The 23,056-nt window shown below is 33.7% G+C and overlaps 1 long non-coding RNA gene across 3 annotated transcripts in view; it reads left to right on the top strand.

The window, feature by feature from the left end:
* LOC106010867 (uncharacterized) overlaps window positions 1-23,056 on the top strand; it is a 1,054,961-nt gene that overhangs the window by 930,710 nt on the left and 101,195 nt on the right. For all 3 annotated transcript variants that reach the window (XR_015441535.1, XR_015441536.1, XR_001184576.3), the window contains 2 exons: window positions 1,712-1,863; window positions 2,746-2,853. This is a non-coding gene — a long non-coding RNA (uncharacterized LOC106010867). The remainder of the gene's footprint in view (window positions 1-1,711; window positions 1,864-2,745; window positions 2,854-23,056) is intronic.

Raw genomic sequence — 23,056 nt, 5'->3', positions numbered from 1 at the left:
ACTAGTTTTATTGGGGCCAGGGATTTCGCTCAGTGGTTCCAGCGCCTGCTGTGCAAGCACAAGGTCCCAAGTTTGATCCTTGGTACCAAAAAGAAAAAAAAAGAATCTTACTGACTAGTTTTACTACTCTGCCCTTCCAACTATAGAGGGCAAATATACACGCAGTTACTTCCTTCTCCAACAGTTCCACCATGCTTGGCCTCTAGCTGACTTTACCTAAGTGACAGCTATCTGACGGACCCATTTTGCTGATTTCACATACAACCTTTTCAAAAGACATTGCTCAGTAAAGGAGACATGTGTGAACCCCTTAGCTCACATTTTGCATTGTTCTGATTGGTAAATCATATTACACAGATTTATAGACCAAAACTCTCCTGTGGCAGCCTTCCTTTACAAAACAGACTCATCCTATAAAAATGAATTTGTTCCATCTCAAATGCCATTGTCAGAATTTCTTAGCAGGTGGAAAAACCAGGACAAAATTAAAAATGACTTTCCCAGAATCACTGAGATTAGAATTCAGTCCTTCACCTCCCAGTAAAAATACAATATTCTAAGAACATTTACCTGCAGAAGCACCACACATACTTACAGCAGTTTGCTTTTCATGGTTTGCAACAGTAAAGCAAAATCACTCAGATTCTTGAAAAACTCTATATAATGTGTTTTATGGAGTCAAAATATCAGTGCCTTTTAGCTCTAGCAATAAACTTCACTTTTATGTAGAAACTAGCTGTGTTTTTAAGCATTCTTCATCATCATAAGACATTGAGAGCCACTCTATTCATTTTCTTGAGGCAGAGAACATGTTAGTTTGGGGTTTTTTGTTGTTTTTCCAAGCATTCACTCATCAAACTTTTATATGATCACAAACAACTTAGGTGACATTCAGAAGACTTACCATATTAGACATTCACATACGACAAGTAAATCCCAACACAAGTACATTTGAAAAGCAGAGATTCAGGGAACACCTAGTTTGATATTTAAAGAAAAGAAATATGTGGGGATTTATTTATCATCCTTTCATTTAATCCATGTGTTTATTTTCTTTAAGTGAACAAGGTGTAATTAATCACAATTACCTATAATTCCCCCTACATTGGTTTACATGATGTTCTTTCTTGTTTCAATCATTCATTCACTCACTCAGTTTCTTTTATCCCATTTCTCACTGCCAATCTCTTCCATGGATAAACATTTAAATGCGTTCTCTTTTGTAAACTTTAATTTGTGTTTATTCATTTTGTGCAGATATAATATTTTCTTATGGCATATCTTAATTTATGCCAGAATAGTAGAAAAGTGTAAGCTGAGTGGCTTAAACACTCTATCAAAATCCCAATGGAATTTAGTGAAATAGAAAAAAATTCTAAAACTCATTTGGAAATACTAAAGACCCTGAATAGCCAAAAAAAATCTTGAAAAATCTGGAAGAATCTCACTTCATGAGTTTAAAATATATTACAAATTTTAAATAATTAAAAGGGTATGGTAGTTGCATAGGATAGATCTATTGACCAATGAAATAGAGTAGAGACCAGAAATGAACCTATACATGTATAGTCAACTGATTTTGAACAGGATGCGAAGAATACACACACTGAGGAAGAAATAAACTCTTTGACATATAGGGTTGAGAAAACTGGATATCTACATCTGAAAGAGTTTAATTGGATTCTTTTCTTTTTTGTTTTTTTGGTACCAGGGATTGAACTTGGGTCCTTGAGCTTGCGCAGCAGGCGGCGAAACCACTGAGCTAAATCCCCGGCCCCTAATTGGATTCTTTTCTAAGAAAATCAACATAAAGTGGTTTATAAATTTCAACACAAGAATTTTAAAAGAAAAAATAAGAAAAAGGTTTGTGACATTGATCTGAGATTAATTTCATAGAGATGACATTTAAAGCATGGGAAACAAAAGCAAAGATAGACAAGTGGAACTATACAAATTAAAACTTTGTGTATCACAAAGGCAATAATCAGCAGAGTGAAAAGACAATATACAGAATGAAGAAAATACTTGCAAATCATGTATCTGATAAGTGGTCAGTTTATAAAATACAGAAGAAATTATTACAATTCAATAGTTAAAAATGAATTATGCAATTAAAAAGCAGATTAAGAACTTGAAGAAACATTTCTACAAAGAAAACATTCAAATGGCCAACAGGTATAAGAAAAAGTACACAATATCAGTAATACTTCAGGAACACAAGTCAAATCACAACAAAATATCACACATTAGAATGTCTATTATTTTTTAAAATAGAAAAGCATTTGAAAGGATATGAAGAAATTGGAACTTTTGTACACTCTCTGTGGGAATGTAAAATGGTACAGATTCTATGGAAAATAGTATTTAGGCTCTTAAAATAAGTAAAAGTGCTTCTTTTACATTATTGGTCTATTTTTCTATTTCTGCTTCAAAAGACTGTCTCCTTTGTTGTCCTGATTTATTTTCAAGGTATTTATCTACCTCATTTATGTAGCTTTTTGACTTGTGAGTTTCTGTTTCCTATAAAACTTTAGGAGTGGCCAAGGGCCAAGTCAGTCACCCACATACATTTGAAGAGTTGGGAGGGAATGTGTACAAGGAAGAGCATCCCAGGTACCACAGAACGCTTGTTGATAATTCCTCCTTGTTTCCTGGGAATCAGCTGATGCCCATTAGGGATGATTTTAAGCTGTTTGCAAGAAGGAAAATTGAGAACAATATATGTCCTGTCTTTTTACTTTGCAGGAGTGAGTATGCACAGGCTGTCTGAGGTAGAGAGCTGCATGCCTGAGAAGATCATCATACCACACCTGAGTTTTCTACTCTTCATTCCCAGGACTTTTGCATTGTCTGGTATTGCCCTCTTCTATTCCCCTGTGATTAGTAAATGCTAAAATATTGTAAATTTAAAAAATCAAGAAAAGAACTTGCCTTGAGAAACCCAAAACTAGATGAAAAACTCTGTAAATGTATAGCATTTGAGCACTGACTTAAACAGTTAACTGTAGCATTATTTATAGGGCAACTTGAACTTTGGACAGAAGCTGTACATACTAAATATTAAGGAATTACTGTGAATTTTATATATAGCGATGGTATTAGAGTTATAGTAAATAAAAATATCTTTTTAGGTCTACTTCCTGAAGTGTTTAAAAATTAATACGTATGATTTGTATCAAAATAACTGAGAGGAAACAGGTTTAGTACAATGCAGAATACAGGTGAAATAAAATTGGCCATAAATTGAAACTTAATGAAGGGTAGTAAAAGAGTTTATTAACTTTTCTGTCTACAAATGTTTGATTTAGAAATTTTTCACAATTCAAAGTTAGAACTTCACTGAAGAAAATATTTTATAAACAAAGTTTAATGCTAATGATGATGGAAAATACAGAAAACAATATTTTCAAGAAAAATATTGTTATTATTGTTTTGATATGTCTTTCATAAATAATAATAAAATAAAACTTGTACTTTTTTGTTGTCCCAACAAGGATTTATTGAAATCTTTCTCAGCATCCAGTCTTAAATTTAATATTACAGATTTAGCCAGGTGTGGTGGGACATACTTGTAATCCCAGTACTCAGGAGACTGAGGGAAGAGAATTACCATGAGTTCAAGGCCATCCTAGGCTGCATAGTGAGGTAATGACCAGCCTAAACTGCAGAGGAAGACCCTGCCTAAAAAAATTTTATATATATATATATATATATATTCTCATTCAAACAAGAACATAACAATATAAACATGAGTATGATTGTGGATATTTTATTAATTCCTTTTTTCTCTCGTTTTATCTTCCTTATCTGGGTTTTGGAAATGTTTGAAATATTTTCTGCCTACTAACTAGGAGTCAATATAGCTTTTTTTGCAAAGGGCTAGGTAGTAAATAAGTAAACTTGTAAACCACATAATCTCTGCATCTCTGTTGTTGTAGGAGGAAAGCATCCATAAATTATGTGTAAACAAAATGATATGGCTGTGTTCCAGTGAAAATTATTTTTTGAAAAGCAAGCTATGATCCAGGTTTGACCTGTACCTGCTATGTGCTTGTACCTGATCCAGAGCTATCATTATGTGTTAGAATACAGTGCTGGGATAGAGAAATCTCATATAAAGAGAAAGATATCTATAATGAACGACTGAGATTTAGTTCCTCAAGAAGTTAAGGAGATGGACTATAAAATGTTATGTAATGTTAAGGCATTAATATGTTATATGTAACACATGCTTAAATTACAAAGAAAAAAGTCACACCTATCCCAAGTGAAAAAGTATTCTAATAGAAAACTTAAGAACCAATACAATGAAAACTCCTAGGCACTGTTCCAATCTGAACATTTCCTCATAAACATACAATTGAAAAATGTTAAGCAAAATTTCCATGTGCCTTCTAAATATTTAATGATGACTTTTTTCTCAAGAGGTTTCTAGCTAGGAAAACAAAAAGAAACTTACTTATCTAAAAGAATAATATATTTGCAGAACTCCTTACCTTGGACACAGCAGGGTCTTGTCCATTATGTTTACAGTATTTCATTACAGTTGCAAAATTGTAACTATAGAAAGGCAATGTGATATTATTTGTATTGTTATTTATATTAATAGAATTGTTCATAATGCAGTTGTTACTAATGATGTGATGTTATAAAAAGAATCCTTAATTATTAATGCCATTGATATGACATTATTAATTTTGGTACTAAAATGAACATTTCATTATTCCCAATGCAATTATATTGTTAGACACAAGTTATTGCTAATAGATTATACTTTCTGCAGCCTTGTTTTGGCACCATGGTAATTAGCTCTAGGTTTATATGGCAAAGTGAAAAATTGGTGTTGAGATTTTATTTCTGGGTAGTAGAGGATCAGAGCATTAACTCAGTGGAACAGAGCTGGGTAAGAAGACTTGTTGGCCAAACTTTTTCAGCTTCTGTCTGCTGTGATCCAGATGATTTCTCAGTCACATGCTTGAAAGGAAAACATAACGAACTATACTAGTGTGTAAAGACGTGGCTGCTGAAGGGCCTTCTGTCATGTCACATTTTCTACACAGTAAATCAATGGAGAAGTCTCTCTACTGTTCTGCACTGGTTATTAAGATGTGATATTATCCTGACTTATATCATGTTGTCACAATGCATTTCATTTTGGTTTGTTTCAATAATACAATGAATTCTTTCATAATTTCTTTCAATTTGCCTCAGGAGTTGTTATGTACTCCAAGATTTTATTTCTTTATATTCTGCCCAGCCTTATTAATACAAGTGAAAACAGTATATCCTTCCATAATTGCTTATGGCCTGTACAGTGCAATACAGCATATTACCTCATTTAAGATAATTCTTTTGTAGTGGCATGATAGTCTAACACTTAAAAGCTCTATGTAGAAGAAAATAGCTTTACAAATTACTTTTTAATCTTGGTCAACTTCAACTAGTTATTCCCATGAAACACTTTAGTATTTGTCCTTTAACAACCACTCTGCAGTTTGAAAATCCTCAGGCACAACTTGAACGGCAGTTAAGCAGAAAAACTAATAGAAGCAATGAAATATTGTCAGGGAAAGCCTAGAGCAGGATTCCATTAAGACCTCTTTTCCCTACTTCATGCCTCCATCCCTCCTGACCTCAGCACATATAAACATACTTCACATATAAACATGCTATGGCATTTATATTCTCTTATGCCTGGAGTTAAAGGAATCAGATACTGGTCTGATTTTGAGACAATAAAAGCAGGTTGAAGTTTTGTTTATAAATTTAGAAAAATAGTATTTCTCACAAGTAGTGTTTGAAGATTTATTTTGTATGTGTGTCTGTTAGTAGATACTCATCACCACAGGGAATAACATGGGCAAGGAATTATAGTAGAATCCTATGAAAGTAAAGTTTGAAGTTATGTGCATGTCCTTATTTTCAAGACAAATACATTACCTAGAAATATGATGATTTATTATCAAGATTAAATCTTGTATTGAATTTGATGAATTCTTAAGAATTTTAAAGTAGGATATAAAGGAACAATGAAACAACATTACCTTACATTCCTTCCAAAATAATTATGATATCTATAACTAACTTTAAAGTAGTCCACCATAAATACTTCAAAGTACCATTTAAGTCATACTCTGGATGCAAACATTTGTCTAATCAGGAAATCTTATACTATTAGTGGTCACTAAGTATTTTTTTTCCAAATGAAGACCACAGTGGTAGCTATTAAAAATACTTTGACTCTCTTTAGCTTTCATCAAGATATGACCCTTTACTATTTGTTGTTGTTGTTGGTGGTGTTATTGAACCTAAAGGAGAAATGAGCTTTCACAGGTAAAATAGATGGATTATAAAGTCAAATAAAATGAACTATACATTTTGGTTGCCCAGCAAGCCATCAGAGAAAGGCAAATAAAACAACACTGAGATTCCATCCTAATGCAGACAGAATGGCTACCATCAAGAAATCAAATAATAATAAAGGCTGGTGAAGGTGTGGGGGAAAAGGAATTCTTTTACATTGTGGGTGGGAATGTAAACTAAAATAAAGACTATGGAAATCAGCATGGAAATTCCTCAAAAAATAGAAATTCCATTTGAGCCAGCTATTCCCCCTTCTAAGTATCTTTTTGGAAGAGTTACTTTAATGTCATCATATTATAAGGGCACATACATACTCAGGTTTATACCAGCACAATTTATAACAGCTAATATCTATCAACAGATGAATGGTTAAAGAAAATGTGATGTATACCATGAAGTATTACTCTGCTATAATGAAAGATAAACATGAAGTTTTCATGAGTAAATATATGCACCTTGACAACATAATGTTAAGTGAAATAAATCAGACACACCAGCTTATAGTATGATTTCTCTTATATGAGAAACCTGAAAAAAAATATATAAGTAAATAATAGGAAGTACAGAGATATTTTTCAAATAAATGTGGGAACGAGATTGAGGGGGGAGGAAGGGGAAGAAAAATGATGGAAAAAAGAATTAAAATAAAATGAAAACATGTACTAATAAAAAATAAAATGTACCATAATTGGAATTGGTGAAATCAGTTTATTCTATATAAATGTATTCACTGACACTCAGTAGACTCATCTCCATTTTTACACAAACAAGACATAAAAGTCCATGGATCTTTGTCAAATCTTTAGAAATGGCAAAGTGGACTTGTCCTTAACCATTCTGTGTCTATTGGGTTAGAGGGCTCTTGGTCATCTAATTTGACAGAAGGTTAGCTAAATTATGCTACTAGAATAGTAGCCCATTTACCTTATATTCTTCATGTAAATATTTTTTTCAAGACTTCAAACAAGGCAAGGACACAGTACTTATATGACTATGTGGCTATTTTGTGATTTTTTAAATATACTATTAAATTACTATTCTATTACATACTATTATAAACATATTATGATAAACATGGTAGCAAGTTATGGGGTATAGTTCATATTTACTTACTTTGGACTATTCCTGGTTTTCAAAATATACAAAAAAAGAACCTTATAAATTTCCATAATCAAATTAGCTTAGACCAGTTCATAACAACAAAGTAAGAAAATTAAAAAAAAAATCTGGAATTCATTATCTTTTGGATACATACTTTAATTTTTATCCTTCTACTTATTTTGGAGGTAAAGTGGGCCAATTTTACAACTCTTGTTTTTTTGGTGTAACTGATAAAGGTTTCCCTCTGTTTCAATCATTTTTCTTTTACCTCTGATCTCTTTAGTATGTCCTCAGAACAAAACTGTGTTAATGGATTCGATTGGTTGGAAGTCAAGAGTCTCACAATTTGTTTCCTCCTCAGGGCAAAGGCAAAAGTCTGCCTTTATTATGACAAAAAGGTGGAGTTATGTATTGTGTTCAGGAAGCTGTAATTATGGTTATGCAGTTATTTAATTTAGGTTCCTACATTTAGGTTTCCTATGTCAAAATATCCATTTTATTTTATATTACTATTGTCGTATATTTACCAAGTGATTTCCATTCATAAATTAGCTTTTGTATATGAGAGCTTGATCTGAAATGAAGGATGTGATGGGCTTCCCTCACTTCTATGGGAAGTTATTGCAAAAGTTAAAAAGTAATGTAAAAATAATGTACCATCAGATTTTCCTTGATTGAGTGTTCACCTAGATTTCTATTTGTACAATTTCATTCACTGCTAAAGTAGATAAAATGATTTGAAGATTACATAACACCCCTGAAATGATAAATAAGTAATTATAAAAATGAAATCATTTAGTATACTCTGAATTAATCTTTCTATTTGGTAAATAATTGTATATTCCCAATGACCACAACTATTATTATTGGAGGTGGAGAGGGTTAGTTGATCACAGCCACTTTGGGTCCTGGCTAAAGTTAGAAGTTTTAGCATTTCCTATTTTAAAGAAGGAAAAAATCTAAAAGCTCAATAGAAAATGTACAATAGATATTAATAAATATTTTACAGAAAAATAAATGCAAATACTCGTCCTTATGGTAATAAAATGAAGGCAAGTTAAAATTATACCAAGCTACCATTTTTCACATATCAGATTGACAAAAATATAATAAAATTTTAATTCTGTCAGTGAGGCCATGAAGAAGCAGTCACATACTGTTGGATGGAAAGATGAAATAACATAACACATACAAGGAACTCGGCAACTGTATATATATATGTGTGTGTGTGTGTGTGTGTGTGTGTGTGTAGACAGAGAGAGATGCTTGTATGTGTATATATCTGTGTATATATATATATATATATATATATATATGTATGTATATAGAATGATCTCCAGGATAAATTGAGGGAAATTGCAAAACATAAAACAGTTTATAGTATGCTAATTTTTTGCAAGAAAATGGACATATGTATACACTTGCATACTTATTTGCTTATATCTTCAAAAGGAAGAAAGTGTTGAACAAAATAAAAACTAAGAAAACATTACCTATAGATAAAGGTAAGAAAAAAGGGAAAAGCATAGCCATAGAAACAAGACACCTATGAGTGTACCTTATGACATAGTTTGTAGTTGGATAATATATACACGATCAGTATTCTTTAAAAAAGCAAAGAATACCTAATAATTAAAAGCAAACTGAAACAAAGGAATTGAGCCATTTAGCATGTTACTATCAGAATTACACATAGAAGTGAATCAGTATAACTGACATTTACATAATGTTTTGTTTGTACATCCCTTATGAAGCCTAATTTAATGGAAATCTAAAAGAGGAACAGCAAAGATAGATTAAATTACATTTGTTCAACTTATTGTTAATTATATTCAGGACCTTGTTACTTTGAAACTACTAGAAGATAGAAACAGAGCAAACGAACAATTATGTGAAATCTCAATATCATGAGGAATCAAGTAATAAACATGACATAATTATATAATCAAAGAAGTTAGTCAAAAAATAAAATAAGATCTTGGACCCCAAATATTAGCATGAGCTCCTTTTTTGTTTCTATGTTTTGACAAAAATTATTATTTAGTAGCTCTTACTAAAAAAAATCAGAAGAGCAATGGAAAAACAAATCTATGTAAAGCACCTAAGCAGGTTAAGGTTTTAAGAGACATCAGCACTTCTTCAAAAATAGTAAGTCCAAATCTTCATCGGAAAATGTATAGATTAGCTATGGAATAACTTCTCCCAAAAAGGAAAAAAATGTTCAAACACTAAAGGTATCCTCTCAAATGGACAGAAAAGCCTTTTGAAGAAATTTCTTCTGGCCTAAGATGAGACAAAGAAGTATCAAGGAAAAAAAAAAAAAAAAGGCCCAATATCGGAGCACATCAAATACAAACAAATGCATGAATTCCTAATTTATCTTGGTTCCCATTAGAAGTTGGTAACATAGGAACTCATTCTTTTAATCTTTATAAATAAAGAGAAAGAGTCAAGCATTTGGCTGCATTTTTCTCTATCTACTATATTTAAGGATAGTCAAATTGTCCACAGGGTAAAGTTTTTCTTTTTTTTAAAATTCATTAATTTTATTGGTACATTTTAGGTATACAATATAATGCCAGGCAGCATTGGAGATTTGTACCCTTACATAATATATCTTGATTCTTAATTTTCCCCATTCCCCTGCCCTCCCTTCAACCCCTCCACCCCTCCTATTTACAAAGACTTTGTTTCCATGTTTTTCCTTTTTTTGTATTTATTCCTTTCCCTTCTTTTTCCCCTACCCCTCCCACTTCCCCTTCCCCTTCCCCTTTGGACCCTTTCTTCCTATTTCAGATTATGGAAATAATTCAGCTAGTAAATGCAGAAGAAAAATAGGATCAAAAATGTTTTTTTTTTATCCATAGTGAAATAATGGGGACAAACCTTGATCATCATGAATGCTAAATCATTAAGTAACACTGAATGAAGGCGGAGGCTTGGTAATAACCAAAACTCTTGGTAATAACCAAAAACCTACTGCACAATGTTCTCATCACTGAAAATGCAAAATCTGCATGAAATCTAACAATAAGACATGATAGAATGCATACAGTATCACTTTTTATTTTCCTTTCCCCCCAAATTAAACTTGAATCTAATTAAATATCTAAATCTCATACTACTTTTCCAGAGTTAGGAAGCATGGAGTATTTCACAAACTTTATTATTCCTCCACTAGAGAAGCTTTTTTTTAAAAGCATTTTGTCCTAAATGTGTCACCCATAAAATTTTAATACTCTTTATAAACCATATGCACAGCCTTTGTACTGTGGTCCTTTGGATTTTTCCCTTTGGGGGACATATATCACTCTCATTGAAAACAAATGAGTTAAAAGGACAAATTAAATAATAACACAAGAATAGTTTCAACTCAGTAATAACTGTAAACTGGTTTTCCCAAGAAATCAATAAAAGGAAAACAAAAGAAGTAAGGATAATAATAGAAAAATACAAGATCCTCAAGAATGCATCATCAAAAAGTAATTTATGGGGCCAGGGATGTAGTTCAGTGGCCCCACCAGGCCAGCAAGCTCAAGGTCCTGAGTTCAATCCCCCATAGCAAAAAAAGAAAAAGAAAAAATAAGTAATATATGACCATACAGCACTTTTATGGATTCAGAATTCAAATGAATCAACTGTGACCAGACATCTTTGTGATGATTAAGGATATTTGAATTTGGACTGAGTATATATAGATAATATTAAGAAATTAGTGTAAATTTTGTGAAGTGTGATAATGAAATGATGGAATAGGGAAAAATATCCTTCACAGTAGAGATGCATTCTGGAGATTTTATGGGTAAAATGGCATGATATATGAAATTTGCTTCAGTAAACTCTAGAAAATTAGGTAGCATGGGACATACATGAAATAGAATAAGAAAAATATTGATAATGCCATGAAACTGGGTGATGGGTAAAAAAGCATTCAGGAAAATTTTCTACTTTTTGTATATGGTTGAAAATTTACATAATAAAATGCATTAAAGAATGCAACAGGGGCTGGGGATTTAACTCAGTGGTGCTGCTGCCTGTCTCACAAGATCACGAGTTTGATCCCTGGTACCAAAACCTCCCCCCAAAACAAAACAAAACAAAAGAATGCAACAATTGATATATTGTACTTTTCTATATAACCCTATAATAATTCATTTAAACTAAAAGGAATTGTAAGAGTATAAAAAATTTGAGCCAACTGCATTAAAACTAATTATCTTTATGTGGTAGAGAAATAGAATATAACAAATCCACTACTATTGGCAAATATATTCACGAAACTTACAATAATTGAATTACAAAAACCAAAAATGTGTCTTTTTGTATTTGTGGTCATATGGACCAATCCTAGATTCATCACATCATTGATTCCTAGAGTGACAGATTTTAAGTATACTTTGTAACCATTTTCCTCATCCTTAATCTGCTCTTTCTTTCGATTGTGTTTTCAGTGGGGAAAGATAATCAAACTAATATATTGGGAACTGTGATATTTTCTAAATTTGGCTGAGAACTACCATGGCCTCAGGTCAAAATAGCCAGCCAAATAATGTTTTACCTTATTGATGAAGAAGTTGGCAGGGAAAACATTCCACTCAATCCAAACACTGGTTTATATATAGGATGCCAAAAATGAATTCTCTGATTATTCTTAGGGTAGAATTAAGTAATAGTGTTGCTGATATCTTATGTAGGCCAAAGTTGTTGATTCAATAAAAATTCTCAGGAGAATTGATGTTTAGCATAATACAATTTCTCAACAGAATTCATATTTGGCATGGGTCAATGTAGTTAAATGCCGAGTCCTTGTTCCAGTGAAAGTTGAAACAAAAATGTTACTTATGCTTTCTGTTTACATTCAATAACATTTAGCTTTTGCCATTTTTTCTTTTAGAAGAATAAGAAATGTTATTTAAAATGAGTCATATTAAGTGTTGGTTATTGGTGATGGTGGGGCTATCATTTTACAGCAATTTCTAGATATCACTCAATGACTTCCCAGTAACAACAGAAAATATTGATTACAGAATTATCTTACCTGAAAGTAAATTAGATATCTCAAGTGAGGAGTGACTTCAACACATTTCAAGATCTAGTAGTAAAACAAAATTCATTTAAAATCTTTATATAACCAAGAGAAACTTGTCAAAATGAAAAACATGTTGAATTTTGTTAAATTCTATGCATATTTTATAGATTGAGCTTTTCTTTCACATTTGTAGATTACTTAAATTCTATTATAATAAGAAAATCATTGTGGATTGTTACCAGAGAAATATTTTATCAAAACAACTTCATATTAGCTAATGAAATTATTACCATTTCCATTTTTTCTCTTTATTATAATAAGTTTTGACAAAACTTGAATATTCAGAAAGATGAAGAATTTCTTCTACTAAAACTAAGTTATAAATTAGTAAGGTACTTTTAAGTAACAGTATTTAGAGTGATTGGTTTTGAGTTTTTAAGAAAAGTTTATCTCAAAATACTTAATCCTGATTCACTCTAAATTATGGAGCTAATTTATAACTAATAGGATAAATGGATGTTTTTCATATAGAAGTAAAATTTAAATTATAGATAATCCCACATACGTTTAACTGTATTCAGCCCCTCTTCCTGATTAAGATTTGATTCAGGTGTAACCTTGACTGGCTGCATGATAAGTGTCTAGAGCAAGTGGGAAAGTGGTTGTGTGATCTGCAGATTTCTTTAACAATTAAAATATATACGTTTCAGAAATATTTTCAATTAAGAAATTTTCCAGTGATTCTTTTATAAATCTGGAAACAGTCAATATTGAAACTTTAGAAGTTTCAAGTTTAGAAGTTTCAATATTAAAACTTTAGAAGTTGCCAATTCTAAGTCACTATGGAACACATGAATCTTCCTATAATTCAGCCAAGGGATTACTTGGCCTCTTATATATGTTCAAAATTGTATTAGTTAATGGCAAATAAAAAATTAGCTTGTATAAATAATTATGAGGCCTCCTTTCATAAGAAATTAATGAAGAAAAGAGTATATATTAATCCCTTTTCAGGTGGGGTGCATGCATAAGTGTGTGTGTGTGTGTGTGTGTGTGTGTGTGTGTGTGTGTGTGTGGTACTGGGGACTGAATTCAGGGCTACACACATGCTAGGTAAATGCACTACCACCGAATGACATTTCCAACCCTTTTCATTTTATTCTGAGGCAGGGTCTTGCTAAGTTGTCCAGGTAATCCTCCTGGCTCAGCTTTCCCAGAAGCTGAAATTACAGGAGTGCATGACCATGCCCAACTCAGACATACTATTTGTAAACATTTTCTCACATTCTGTGTGTTACCTTCTCATTCTGTGGAAAGGCATTTGATGCACAAAGTTTTAAAATTATGAAACTCAATTCGTCTATGACTTTTTCACTGCCTGAGCCACTTATGTATATCCAAGAAATCCAATGTTATTAATCTTTCTCTTTATGTTTTTTCTAAGCTTTTTCATAGCTTTAGGTATAGTATTCAAGACTGATTTTTGGAATATCTACAAAACTCCTAAAGCTCCTAAAATTCAGCAACAACTACAACATAATTGATTCAAAACTAGGAAAAGACATTTCTCTAGTGATGTATAAATAGCTAATAAGCACACAAAAAGCTTTTCAACATCAATTTTGATTAAGAAAGTGCGAATCAAAGCTACAATGAAATAGCATCTCACACACATTAGGATGACACTATCTAAAAAAGAAAATAATTGTTGGTGAAAATGGAGAGAAATTGAAACTTTTGTGATGTTCTGTGTTGTGATTTTAGTGGGTTTATCATCCAGCTGTCCAATCGTTGGGACGAAATACCTGATGCCTGCAAGATGTATTTTGATTCACAGTTTCAGAAACTGCAGTCCATAAGTGGACCATACAAATTTAGCAACATCTGGAGGAAACACTGTGGTGGAGCATAGCTTTTCTCTTCATGGTTTTGGGGAAGCATAACACAGGGAATGACATTATCAGGGGATGCACCTTTCAAAGGCACAGGCCCAGGAACCCACCCTTCCACCTCCAAGGGGGCCCCACCTCCTAACAGCACATTCTGACAGTGGCCTCTTGATCTAATAATCACTTCTTCAAGAGGTTCATAATCCAGTCAAATCGACAAGTTTAATTGGCACAGTGGGAATGTAAAATGTACAATTGCCATGGAATGTAGTAGTATTGTTTCTCAAAAAAAGTTAAAGATAGGATTCCTATAGGATTTAACATTTCCACATAAGGTGTATACCCTAAAGATTTGAAAACAGGGGTTAGAAATGTAGCTCAATGTATTGTGGTTGAGTAGCATTCATAAGGCCTTTGACTCAATCCCAGACCCACCAAACAAAAAACCAGTACAAACCAAAACAAACCAAAAAAAAAAAAAAGGAATTAAAAGCAGAACCTGAAAGAAATATTGGTATACTTATGTTCATAGATGTTCTCTTAATTTTTCTCATTGCTGTGACAAAATACTCAACACCTATGGTTAAAGAAAGAAAGGTTTATTTTAGTTCAGTTTGTAGAGGTTTCAGTTCATTGTTGGTTGTCTCCAAGCCAGGATGGCATGGCAGAGGGGCATCGCAGAGGAGAAAGTCCATGGCAGACAGAAAACAGGAAGGCAGCAAAGCAGTGAAGTATTGATGAAGCAAGCAGCAAGAATCAACAGCATCCCTCTTTCTCTTCTTTATAGTCTACATACCCTTAGGGTGGGTAGCATTCACACCCAGGGTGGGCTTTCCCATTATCCAGACTCAGAAATATGCCAGAACAATCAATGGACTAATTTAATAATCACACATCCTTGGCCAGGGATTTAGCTCAGTGGCTCCAGTGCCTGGCTAGTAAGTGGAAGGTCCCGAGTTCAACCCCCAGTATGGAAGAAGAAAAAATCATACATCCTTAATCCCAGTACCACACACTTAATCCAAGCATCATACACTCTAGATCCAGACACCTCTAAAAGCCCCACCTATGACTGCATGAGGCTTTGGGGGGATATCTAGATACAAGTCAAAACAGATGTATTATTCAGAATAACTCATACATGGAAATAAACCAAGTGTTCACTGGAAGATGAACAGATAAGCAAAATGTTGTATAAAGATACAAAATAATGGAATATTATTCAGCCTTTAAAAGGAACAGATTTCAATTAAGAGAGACAAAGAAGGTCACTATATCCTTGTAAAGGGAACAATCCAAGAGGAAGAGATGACAATCATAAATATTAAATATATATGCACCAAACACTAATGCACCCAACTATATAAAACAAATATTAATGGATATGAAAAACTAAACAATCACTAATACAGTTGTACTAGGGGAACTTAATACCCCACTGTCACAAATAGACAGATCATCTAGACAGAAAATCATCAATGAAATACTAGAACTGAACCAAACTGTTGAAGAAATGTACTTAATAGATGTCTACAAAGTATTCCACCCCCCAAAATCAGAATACACATTATTTTCATCTGTACACCTGTCATTCTCCAAAATAGACCACATGCTAGCTCATAGAACATGTTTAAATAAATGCAAAGGAATTGAAGTTATCCCCTGTATATTATCAGAGCATAGTGCAATTAAATCGGAGATTAATAGCATAAGAAATGGCAAGAACTTCACAAACACATGGAAAATGAATAACTCTTCTGAACAACAAATGGGTCACAGAGGAAATTAAAGAAGAAATCAGACAGTTTCTACAATTAAAAGATAATGCCAATACAACATACAAGAATCTATGGGACACAATGAAAGCAGTTCCACAAGGGAAATTCATAGCAGTGAATGCCCGTGCTAGGAAAACAGAACAAGCTCAAATAAACCACCTAATGCTGAACCTCAAGCTTCTAGAAAAAGAAGAGCAACACAAGCCCAAAGCTCATACATGGGAGGAAATTATAAAGATGAGAGCAGAAATCAATGCAGTGGAGACGAAGAGAATGATACAAAAAAAGCCAATGAGTCAAAGAGTTGGTTCTTTGAAAGAATAAAATAAAATACACAAACCCTTAGCCAACCCTATCAAAAACTGAAAGAAAAGTCTCAAATCCATGCAATTAGAAATAGAAAGGGTGAAATCACAACAGATCCAGGAGAAATCCAGAGAATCATCAATATCTACTTCCAGAACCTGTGCTCCAATAAAATAGAAAACAGAAGAAATGGGCAGATTCCTAGATATATATAAATTACCAAAGTTGAATGAAGAAGATACAAAAATTCTAATCACCCCAATTTCAATCAATAAAATTGAAAATGTAATAAAAAATTTAACAACAAAGAAAAGCCCAGGTCCTGATGGCTTCACTGCTGAATTCTACAAGACATTTAAAGAAGTATCCCTATTACTCTTTAATCTCATCAATGAAATTGAAAGGGAAGCAATACTTCCAAATTCATTCCTGGAAGCACGTGTTACTTTGATTCCAAAACCATGGAAAGACCCAACCAAAAAAGAGAACTACAGGCCAATCTTCCTAATTAACATAGATGCAAAAATCCTCAATAAGATACTGGCAAACAGAATACAGAAGATCATCAAGAAGATAATACACCCTGACCAAGTGGGATTCATCGCAGGGATGCAGGGATAGTTCAACATATGTAAATCAATAAATCAAATACACTATATTAATAGAATCAAGGACAAAATCCATATGATCATCTCAATAGATGCATCAAAAGTGTTTGACAAAATCCAACATTCATTCATGATAAAAACCCTACAGAAAATTGGACTAAATGGTCTTTATCTCAACCTGATAAAGGTTATGAAAAATCAACAGCCAGTATCATACTAAACAGTCAAACACTAAAATCTTTCACACTAAAATCAGGAACAAGACAAGGATGTCCACTATCACCACTGCTGTTCAATATAGTTCTGGAAACATTAGAAATTAGAAAAGTGAAAGAAATAAAAGGAATAAAGATACGAAAGGAAAAAGTTAAACTGTCATTATTTGCTGATGACATGATATTCTACATAGAAGACCCAAAAAACTGCTAAAAGACTTTTAAACTTAATTGACAGATTCAGCAGAGTAGCTGGACCCAAGATCAACACAAAAATCAATAGTCTTCTTGTATACAAATAACAGACTCACTGAGAGAGAAATTGGGGTAACAATTCCTTTTAAAATAGCATCCAAAAAAATGAAATATCTAGGAGTCAATCTAATGAAGGAAGTTAAAGACCACTCCCTTGAAAACTACAGCACTCTGAAAAAAGAGATTGAAGAAGATATAAGAAAATGGAAAGACATCCCTTGTTCCTGGGTAGGAAGAACCAATCAAGGAAAAATTGCCATACTTCTAAAACTGCTATATATATTCAGTACAATCCTAATTGAAATCGGAATAGTATATTTCACAGAAGGAGAGAAAACAATCCAAAAATTTACTTGGAACAAGAAGAGACCTAGAATTTCAAAAGCAGTTCTAGACTACAAAGACATGACAGGGGGTATCACAATCCTCAACATGAAACTATACTACAAAGCCACTGTGATAAAAAAAAAGGCATGGTATTGGCAAAGAAACAGACCTGATGATCAGGTCTCAGGATTAGAAGATGCAGAAACATCTCTAGACATACTCAGCCACCTCATCTTTGACAAAGGAGCCAATCACCCTCACTGGAGGAAAGACATCCTATTTAATAAATGGTGTTGGAAAAACTGGATTTCAACCTGTCAGAGATTAAAACTAGACCCATATCTATCACCATGCACTAAACTAAAATCAAAGTGGATCAAAGATCTAAATATTAAAACAGAAACACTAAATTTGCTGGAAGATAGGTTAGGTAGAACTCTTGAAGACTGGAATAGGAAAAGACTTTATGAACAAAACCTCAGTAGCACAGGAACTAGCACAAAGAATCAACAACTGGGATTTCATTTTATCAAAAAGCTTCTGCACTTCAAAGAAACCACCAACAGAGCTAACAGACAACCTACAATTTTGGAAAAAAATTTTACCTGCTGTTCCTCAGACAAGGGACTACTATCTAGAATATATAAAGAACTTTAAAAAGCAGACCCCCCCAAATTTAAAGACCCAATTTAAAAATGGGTATCTGAATGAGCAGACATTTCCCAGACAAAGAAGTAAAAGCAGCAAATAAACATATGAAAAAATGTTCAACATTACTGGTCATTTGGGAGATGCAAATGAAAACAACAGTGAGATTCTACCTCACCCCAGAAAGAATGGCTGCTATCATGAAATCAACCAATAACAATTGCTAGGAGGGTTGTGGGGAGAAAGGAACTCTTCTCTATTGTTGGTGGGAATGCAGACTGGTGAAACCAATATGGAGATACCTCAAAAAACTTGGATTATAGGTCCCATTTGACTCAACTATTCCTTGCTGGGTATCTTCCCAAAAGAATTAAAAGAATCATACCACAGAGATATATGCCCACCCATAATTATGGCGGCACAGTTTGTAATAACTAAAACTTGCAAACAGCTCAATTGCCCATCAGCTGGAGACTGGATAAAGAAAAATATTTTTTAAATAAAATGGGGTACTACTCAGCCATAAAGAATGAGAAATTAGAGACATTTATAGTTAAATGGATGCACGTTAAGGTGATACTTTATTGTTTTTTGTACCGGGGATCGAATTCTGGTCCTTGCACTTGCATAGCAGGCGGCGAAACCACTGAGCTAAATCCTCAGGCCTGAGGTGGTACTCTTAAGTGAAATAAATAAGACACACATATGTAAATACCGAATAGTTTCTGTAGTGTAAGAATCTGAAAGTATAAATAAGAATCAAAATCTATAATAGATAATGTGATATAGGAAGAAAAGGTCTAAGGGGGAAGGGGAACTGGGAGGGGTAGGGGAAAGGAAAGAAGGGAAGGGAAAAATATATGAGAAGAGGAAAAATGGAAACAAAGTCTTTGTAAATAGGAAGAGATGGAGGGGTTGAAGGGAGGACAGTGGAATGGGGAAAAAAAAAGAAAAAAGACATTATGTAAAGCTACAAAGTCCCAATGATGAATGTCATTGTATTGTATACCTAAAATGTACCAATAAACTTAATGAGAAAAAGAAAAGTAAAAAAGTAAAAGGAACAGATTTCTGCAGTGTACAGTACAACAATATGTATAAAAATTAATGACATTATGCTGTGACATAAGCCAGTTACAAAAAGATAAACACTCTATGATTACACTCACAGGAGAGTCATCACAATCATTGAGATTAAAAAAGTGAATGAGGGTAGTAAGCATTGAAGGAAGGGAGGAATGGGGAGTTATTATCTAATGTGTATATAATTTTAATGCTATGAAATGAAAAGATTATGAAGATAAAGGGTAGTGATGTAATATATGCAATACTGCTGAACTGTACACCTAAAATGGTTAAAATGGTAAATTTTGTTATATGTATTGTAATACAATAAAAATAATTGGAGTACAGAAGAACATATAGTTGCTATCAGCCAGAACTGAAACTGGAGCTTAGAAGTTTGACCAAATAGAAATGTTTTCCCCCGGGTTTTATTGGAAGAGTAAGTTTTTGACAGTAAAGAGAGTGGAGATACAGGATGGCAAAGGGTCTATGCTGAGAAACATAGAACTGTGAAAGTGCATGAAGGCACAGAAGTGAATATACTGTCCTGTTTATGCAACAGTGAACAGCTCTGGGTGTCTGGAACACGACATTTACGAGGAGCTATTGGAGTGAGGTGATTAAACCTGTAGTTTAAGAATGAGAGGTGAGGACTGGAGTGGAAATGAATAAAGGTTGTTATTTCACTCTGGGACTCATCTTTACATCCATAAAATGGCCTTATCTACTTCTTGTATTTTGGTAGCAATAACACAGGTTGAAGAATGTGAAAGCACCATGCAAAATACAAAGTACAATTAAAACACCAGAGATCCTCAAATATTAAATATTTGCCATTTACACAATGGCTTATATATTTAATATTTTCATTAGAATTGGGTACAAATGAGTAGATTTTTCTTTAAACTTTTCAGTTACATTTATATCCATAGAACTCACTTTCTTGTCTCTACATGTATGATATCTATACGGTACCTTAATAGAAGTAGAGTCACATGACATCTGAACTAAATACACAAGCAGTCCTTTACTCTTTGGAAGCTTGTGACTAAACTGCAAAGTGAGCCTGCACACATGAAATATGTCAGCATGGAGGCAATGCAGGCCCACCAAAAGAGGGTGTATATTTTGAGGGAATGCAGAGCAGAAAATGCTCAAGTGGCTGTGAGTTTTAAATGAGAATATTTGGGCAATGAATTATGCTCAGTCCAAACTGTGGAAGGGTTGTGAGGCATGGAATACTAGGGAAAGGGAAAAAACGTGCTTCAGGCATTTGTTACATTTGTTACGCACTAATGTTACTACATACTAATGAAGACACTGTTCCCCATAATCACTGATTCTGCCAGCAGTTCTTGAATAAGCTGGACACAGATATCTTTCCAGGAACTCAAACCCTTCCCCAGGAGTTTCTGACTCATAAAGTCCAAGACACATAACTCAGGCATGTGTGTGCTTTTAACCCACCCAAATGATGTGTTCCTGGTCCTGGCTGACTGCCATGGCAACAGTGATTCCCAAAGTTCTTTGCATATTAAAATTATTTTGGGAATTTAGAAATTCCAAAATCCAATCTATACCTCAGAGTAACAAAATCATCATATGTGAAGGAAGGAGGGGGGCCACAATCATCAATATTTCTTCAAACTCTTCAGACCATTCCAATGCATAGACAAACTTGCAAACTACAATTCTCCCTCTCACTCAATTCACTCCATAGAAGGAAGAGGCACTGTTCAGTGGATATAGAAAAAATGGACTCAAAAACACTTGTAAGTTAGTTAATGTGATAAACAGAGCTTCCAGTTGAAAGAAAGAAATAACAGGAGCTCACAGTTGCTTCTTTCCCCCATGTTGCATCTGAGTATTTTGGCTCCCCCAGCTCCTAAAAATATTTTGTCTAGCTCTTCCTTCACTTCTCCTATACAGCTAGTACTCTCAAAATGGACTGGGGCTTCTTCTCTGAGGCAGATGTTATCATTGCTCTCTTTCTTTTAGGAGAATAATTATAAAGAGAATGGAGAGCAAGGGAATGGAGTTATGAGGCACATTCAGACCCAAAGATCGAGATGATTTTCAGTATATAAGAAAGTAATGTTATTTAATAAAGACAAACTCTCTACAGGTTATGTAAAAAGCTGATAAGATATAGAGATGCCAGATTTTAGACAATTTCATGTAAGACCAACCACTAAATTTACACTATAATACTGATGAGTTCACATATTATTATATCTTACATTTCTGTTTTTTACATATGGTTTTTAGAAATGGAAAGTTTTCCAGGGTTTGTTTCTTGAAGAAAAGAGTTACTAGGACAAAATTGTGTTTTCAATATTTCTTTTGGGAGACTATTTCCTTTGTGATTTTATTTCCTCTGAAGTCATGAGTAAGAACCAAATTCAGAGTCAGGAGGACTCAAAGCCTAATTAATTAATTTTCTGTTCAAAGAACCCTGAGACATATGACACATGTGAGATGGATTTCTCAAATCTGTCATGACCCTATTTTTATAATTCAGAGGGTCTAATGTTAGGGAAATACTCCCAGTCCTGAATCAAGGAAAGAAAGATCACCTCATCCTGCCAGCCCTCCCCATTTCTAGTCTATTTTTACTTTCCTCCATCATCCTTTGGGATGCAAATATCCTTGGACTGGAGGAAGAACTCAGTAGGATAGCCCTACCTTTAGAGTTAACACTATCTGTAGGGTGCTTGCCTTATATTCCAGTATTCCCAGGAATAGTTTGGGAACCTTAGTTAAAACAAGACACCACTGAGAAAATAAATGTTTTTCCACTGGGAATTGGCTGAAGTTTTGCATCTGCAACCTGTGTTCTCCCCATGGTGATTGGAGCACTGTAGGATTTGAGTCTCTTGGAATAGCAGAATAAAGGAGCCCGGGAAGTAAGTGGACAGAAAGAAATGCAATCTGTCACACCAGATTACACAGAACATGCTGCTCCTACCACCCTTGAAGGATTACAGTCATAGTGTTAAATGTGAACTCCAAGGGAGATAGTCTTGCAACATAAGAGAAGTTCTGCAGGATTTAGAAGTCAATAGAAGGAAGACTCAAAGTCAGCATGTAGCCAAAAAAGAGATGCTGATACTGTTAGTTCAAAGCACAAAGAAAGAAAGGAACAAATGTGGGTTCCTGAGGTTCGGGGATAACAAATGCAAGCTTGGCATTTTGAGGAAGAAGAGTCTGGGTGGTTTTGAGTGTCCTGCATGAGCTAGCCTCTTCTAGTAAACTTAGAAGCTTTGTGGAATTCAGCAATAGTCACTTGAATGAAGAAGGAAGTTTTTTCAGTGGCCTAACCCATTCACAGGTCAGTCAAAATGCATATTGTATTTTCCAAAGTAGGAGACAATTATATTACAGAATCTCAGATTAAAAAGAACCTTAAAGATTGTCCAGTATAGGGAGGGGTGAGGTCAGAGTTAGATGCTATACTAAGTTCATTCATTCA

Source organism: Heterocephalus glaber, unplaced genomic scaffold, assembly GCF_053883595.1.
Source record: "Heterocephalus glaber isolate CG9 unplaced genomic scaffold, H.glaber_assembly_v1.0 deba00001523, whole genome shotgun sequence".
Classification (NCBI taxonomy): domain Eukaryota; kingdom Metazoa; phylum Chordata; class Mammalia; order Rodentia; family Bathyergidae; genus Heterocephalus; species Heterocephalus glaber.
This window is presented reverse-complemented; position numbering and strand designations above follow the sequence as displayed.